At 34.3% G+C, this 6,478-nt stretch overlaps 1 non-coding gene across 1 annotated transcript; it reads left to right on the forward strand.

The window, feature by feature from the left end:
• The first annotated feature begins 1,385 nt into the window (after window positions 1-1,385).
• Window positions 1,386-1,458, forward strand: TRNAA-UGC (transfer RNA alanine (anticodon UGC)). The gene has a single exon. It is a non-coding gene; the product is annotated as a tRNA-Ala (tRNA).
• Window positions 1,459-6,478: the final 5,020 nt, after the last annotated feature.

Here is a 6,478-nt window from a genome sequence, read left to right on the forward strand (position 1 = left end):
TAGTCTGGTATACTGCTTTAAAAAAAAGTTTTTATTTTAAACTAATTTTCGACTTACAGAAAAGTTGCAGGAATAGTACAAAGAGAGTTCCTATATATCCCCACTCAGCTGCCCCTAATGTTAACATCTTGCATAACCCGAGTATTAGAATCAAAATCAGGAAATTAACTTTTATACAATAGTATTAAATGACAAAGCCTATTCAAATAGACAAAACTAGAGATAGTAATAAGGGAAATATCTCATATTTTAAACTAATTGTGAAGAGATATAAAAACAATGTAAAGAGTTCTTTTGCAGGTGCAGGTACTGGTGATAGAATAATTTTAAACTTAGTCAAATTATCTTTCTGATGATAAAGCAATAGAAAGCATTTACAAATGTGTAATATTGCCTAAATAAATAAAATACATCATATTACAAATTTTTAATGCCATTGGGCTGGGAGATCAAAAAAATCTAAAATTATGGGTGTCTGTGACAGAAAAGGATTGGTGGGTAAGTTTCAAAACTAGCTTTGAAAGATTCAGGTTCAGATAACTAGTGAAATTATGGTAATTTCAATAAAAAATTATTGAAAACTTTCTAGTTGACAGTCATTGGGCTTAAAAATAGAGATTGGGAGCAAAATAAAATGGAAAGCAAAGTAAATATGAAACAGTCATATATCATAAAATAATAAATAAAATAACTCATGTTAAAAACTCCAGAATACACCCACAAAGATTTAGAGCAGTGTGATAAGATACCTTAACAAACGAATGAATACTAAGGAAAGTTTCTATGTAGTATTTATAATTAGAGATCAAAAATATAAAGAATTTTAAGCAAATTTAGCCACTAATAGAATTACAAATAGGGTCAATTTCTTTCAAATCTTTAGAAAACATAAATGTAACTATAACAGAGGCCATATTAAAATATTAAAATAAGAAACACTGCAAAAACATAAAAAGCAAGAGTCAAAAACTGGAGTAATAGAAAATAAAATGCATGAATTATATCAATAAATGTAAATGGCTTAAAAAACAAACATTTCCTATTGAATTTTAAAAATCAACAAACTGATAGATACTAAAGGAGAAATAGTTAAATGCAGCGTTGAGCCTACATAGGATCATGGAAGTGACATTAGTGGAAAAACTGGTGAAATTCAAATAAGGTTTAACGTTTAGTTAATAAATTATACCAATGATAATTTTTTCTGTTTTCGATAACTACTCTTTCATGTGTAAGATATTAACAGTAGAGGAAGCTGGGTAAAGGATATACAGGGATTCTGTACTACTTTTGCAAACTTTCTGTATGTCTAAAGTTATTTAAAAATTTTAAAAAGTTAAAAATAAAATAAAACCCAACTATATGTTACTTTAAGAAAGGAGACTTCCCTGGTGGTCCAGTGGTTAAGACTCTGCACTTGCACTGCAGAGGGCATGGGTTCGATTCCTGGTCAGGGAACTAAGATCCCCATGCTGTGCCAAAAAAAATAAATAAAATGAAAATAAAAATAATTTTTTAAAAAAGCAGACCAAATCTAAAATACTGCATATGAACGAGGCTTTCCATTTAACAATGGTTGCTGGATCACAACCTTCAATGCATCCTGTTTAAATTACTTTTGAAGTAGGAAAAATGTGAAAGTCTATAAGAAGGCTAATAAGTAAGACTGATGACCAATTTATATGTTGGTTTCCACAAATATAAACTGCAAGGAATTAAAGTTATGGAAGTAGAAATTTTATACTTAGAGAGATATAAAGGACAGCACTAATTATAATACATTATTCATACTTGCATCTGATTTTTAAATTAAGTAAACGATAATGGCATTTATGAGACAATTACAACTGAATAATGATTGGATATTCGATGATATTAAGGAATTACTATTAGGTCTAGGTGTAATAATAGTGCTGTGGTTATATTAACAAAAACAAGAACAACAACAACATAATAAGGCTTTACTTTTAGAGGTCCACACTAAAATATATATGGATGAAATGGAAAAAAATTCTTAAGGGTAGGAATTCTGGCTATATGAAAAACCAAACTTTAACAGAATTTTCCTTTTTCTCCCTTCTTGTTAAAAATACAAAAATGCTGGGCAATATCATATGATACTCACTAAGGGAACTAGTAAAAGGTGTACTATAATTTAAAACCTTAAAACTCGGAAGGAGTATGGTTGACAAAGTAATAGAGGACAAATAAGTTAGTCATCGTGGTGATAAAGAATACTGGACTGCTGTCACTGTTAATAATGGTGATGACAATGGTGACTAACTTGGAGGTCCTTTACAAAAAAAGTGGAACTAAATATTATACAAAAAATTATGGAAAGAGAAATGGTCACAAGTATAGTGCTCCAAGTTCCTATACTGCTTGGAAGGATAATAAAGACACTAATTAACTGGGAATTTTAGGTTTGGACTTAATATCGTATGTAAACTTCAAAGGTGTAAAAGTAACGAAAAATAGTAAAAGTATAATTTAAACTTCAAAATCCCTAGAGGAAAACAGGGAAATAAAACAAAATAAAGTAATCAAATAGGAGGGAAAAAAAAGGTAAAGAAATAAATAAACACAGAAGTATGGCAAATAGAAATCTTAAAATATCATGGTATAAATCCCTCCATATATGTCAGCGTACTAGATATTGTTGTGCGACACTGCCCTCAAACACTGGTTTAAAGCAACCACCACTAATTTGGTCCTGCAGGTGGGCAATTTAGGCTGGGCTCAGCTGGCTGTTCTGGTCTTGGTCCAGCTCCCTCACACATCTGCAGTAAGCTGAGAGCAGGCAGGTGATTCTATTCTGGGGTCTGGGCTGGCTCTCATTTGGTGTGCACTGGCTCTCCTCCACATGGTTTCTTTTCCTCTAGTAGGTAATTTGTGCTTGGTTAGACGGAAGAGCCAGATTTCCAGCAAAGTGTGTGAAACGATGCTGTGCCTATTGAGGCCGAGGCTGGGAACTGGCTGAGGAATGGTCCTGCTGCACTCTATTGGTCACAGCAAATCAGAGACCAGCCCAGGTTGAGGGGACAGGAAAACAGACTCTTTTCTCTTCATGGGAGAAGAGACACAGTCACAATGCAAAGGGCGTGGAAACAGGGTAGGGAGAGTATTTAGGGACAAGTACTAAATAAGCAGTAAATATAAATGGATAGAACTCTCTCACTGAATATTAGAGATTTGTGTATCATAAATGTTAAAACAGCCAGCTTCTTAATATATATGAGACTAAATTGAGATAAGATTAAACAAAAAAAATTAACCATGTAATACAAAATGACAAGCAATGCAAAAAATTACTAATCAAAGGAAGCTGTCGAGGAAAAAAAAGTATCTATGGTAGCAAGAATTTTTAGAATACAAGAGAGCCATTGTTTAATCATAAAAGGAAAAATTCACCAGAAATACATTAAAATTTTGAGTCCATTATCCTAACATTGGAAAAATCAAGATATATAATGTGAAAATTAACAGAATTAACTGGTAATTAAAGTGATAGAAAAACTGACAGAAAAATTTGGATGACTAACAGTAGAATTAAAAACAGAAAATATACCTTCTGAAGCACCAGATATGGTAAGAGAAAAGTAAATAAATCCCCCACTAAAAGAGCCAGAATTCAGGGGAGCCTCAAAGGAAACAAGATGGCAAAAGCAAAGCAAAATGTATGTGTTTTAACACATGTAAAGAAGTTCATCTTTCTTATTAAGTGACAGATAATTTGAATGGGTCAAAAACAAAATTGAATTATATCTTAAGCAATATAAATAGACCCTAAACCCAGTGTAATGATAAGGTAAAAATTAAAGATATAAGGAGAGGTATGTCAACAAACATGTAAAAATAGCATTATATCATAATATTATTTTCAGATAAGGTAGAATCCAAGGCAAAATGTTGCAACTTCCTGGATTATTGATGTGTTGAATAATTTTGCATAAAAGTATTTTCAGAAACATAATAAAAGTGGGAAATTTTAAAAGACCATTCTGATGTTGACACATGATGGAATAACAACTCAGCAAATACAGACCTTAAGAATATAAATTATGACATATCTACCTTCATTTATATGTGATATGCACAGGCTCTGTGCAGAAGCCAGTATAATCTGCAGTCTTGTTAAAAACCAAGAATCCTCAATGTGATAATAGAGCAGAAGAGAGCAGACTTGCCAATTCAGGCTGGGAGTTTTCTGATGGGATTAAGATAATAACCATAAATTTCAACAATAGAGCAGACTCCAAAACTGGTGATACATCCCTCACTTCGCAACTTTTGCGGAAGGCTGTATCTATATTGTGGCAAGGATCATTCTAGATGAGTGCTTCTTCACCAAGTCATTTTCTTCCTTTCATGGGATATTTGGCAATGTCTGGAGACATTTTTGGAAGTCACAATAGGGTGAAGGGGCTGGCTGCTACTGGCATCTCGTGGGTAGAGGCCACAGATGTTGCTAAACATCCTACTACGCAAAGGACAGCCCCCTACAACAAAGAACTATATGGCCCCGAATGTCAATAGGGTCAAGGTTGAGAAACCCTGATCTAAACCAAAGTACTTAAAAGACCTGGTATAATTTGGAATCTAATAGAATCAAATGGAAAGGATTTTGTATAAGGCAGTGATGCTGAGAGGGGTTCACTATGCAGTTTTACTAACTTCAGGCACTTTTGAAAGCAGATTATTAAGCAACCTGTTCATGAAAAATGAATTTGCTCTGTGAAGACTACTCAATTTATTCTATTTGCCTATTCTATCTGAGTGTGAAAGAACTTAAGAGGGTTTTGACCAAAGAGTATGAACCTTCAAAAATTGAATGTCAGTCAACTGGAGAGGAAAGTCTTAATAACATCTATAGCAGTTCCCACTTACAAATACACTTTTAGAACCCATTTGTTCATTCATCTATTCGGTATTTATGTTTCAAATTTCTACTGTATTCACAGCCACATCTTTTGATGACAGACATAATTAAGCTGAGACCTTTTTCCTCAGCTAAGTGAGAAGTGGGAGAAATAGGGACAAAAATGTTGGCTGGGTCACTAAGCTAATTCCAAAAGCTTCTTAAACTCGAGATGAACGTGCAGTACAAGGTTGAAATGAACACACCAATAAGGACCCAACAAGCCTGGATAGCCAGGAATTGAAAATTCAAACACAGGGAAAGAAAATCATTCACGTAAAGCATTTTCTTAATATCACCTATCACAAAGAGTCTCTAATTTTAGCCTTACAGTAACTGAACAATTTAGCTGTTATTATTCCATTTGCAAATGAGGAACTTGAGACTCAGTGACTTGGAGTCACCTGCCTTTATTCACAGAACTTGGAGGGTGGTGTAGGGATCTGAATCCTAGCATCAGTGATTTGCCTACTCCACCAAGGTCAGCATGATCTGCTCAGGAAAGGAGTACCTCTCTCCATACTTGCACCCCTGCTCTACATGCAAGTGCAGACCATGAAGACAGGGGCCTGGGACCTGTAAGAGGAAGGCAGAAGATAGAGGATCTGAATTATCTGAGTTTGAGGAGAACCTGTCTATTCTGTGATGACAGACTTTCTTGTCCTCTCCACACCTTAGTATTTCCTTTGTACTTTCTTGTTTGTCCCATGAATTATTCAAAAGTTTTCAAATTCCAGATATTAAGTTTTACCTTTTAGTTATTGACTTCTAATTTAACTGCAGCACTGCCAGAGAATGTGATTTGTGTCATACATTCTTTAAAACCTATTGCGGGTTGATGCATGAACTAGTATATGACCAATTTCTGTAAACATTACATGTACACTTCAGAAGAATCTGTAGCTTTAATTGTTGGGTATATATGTCCGTTACGTGATTTTCGTGTGTGTAGTTCACCTATCAATAATTTAAAATGTGGTGAAATCTACATGGAAGAGGTATGTTTCCCTAGTTAAATGATTCTTTTCCTTTATATGTTATGGGAATAATTTATATAAAATTTTAGAATTGTTTTATGTTCTTAGTGAATTGAACATTTTAATCATTGTACAGTGTGTCAGCCATTAAAATGGGTCTCTCAGGTCTCTAGCTGTAAAGAGCATAATTGACCCATCACCCCAACTACTGGGCCCTGAAATTCATTACTGTGTTCATGTGGAAGCCACTTGTTTCATGGGCTGCTCTCAGCCAAAGATTGAGTGTGGCAGCCCTGTTCCTGGAAGACATGGGATTCCCCTAACACGTAACTTTGACTCAGGGACTCCCCATCAGATTTACCAAACTTTGCTGAGAACTGCACCACATTCTAAGACTTTCCCTTTGGTTTTCTGCCAACATCTGTATGTAGATTTTTCGTATTTTTCCTGCTTGGTGTTCTCTGAGCTTCCTGGATCTATGGTTTGGTGTCTGTCATTAGTTTCGGAAAATTCATGGACATTATTCTTTCAAATACATCCTCTCTGTTGTTTTTTTCTCCTCCTTTGGTATTCCAATTATACA

The sequence above is a fragment of the Lipotes vexillifer genome, unplaced genomic scaffold, assembly GCF_000442215.2.
Source record: "Lipotes vexillifer unplaced genomic scaffold, Lipotes_vexillifer_v1.1 scaffold539, whole genome shotgun sequence".
Classification (NCBI taxonomy): domain Eukaryota; kingdom Metazoa; phylum Chordata; class Mammalia; order Artiodactyla; family Lipotidae; genus Lipotes; species Lipotes vexillifer.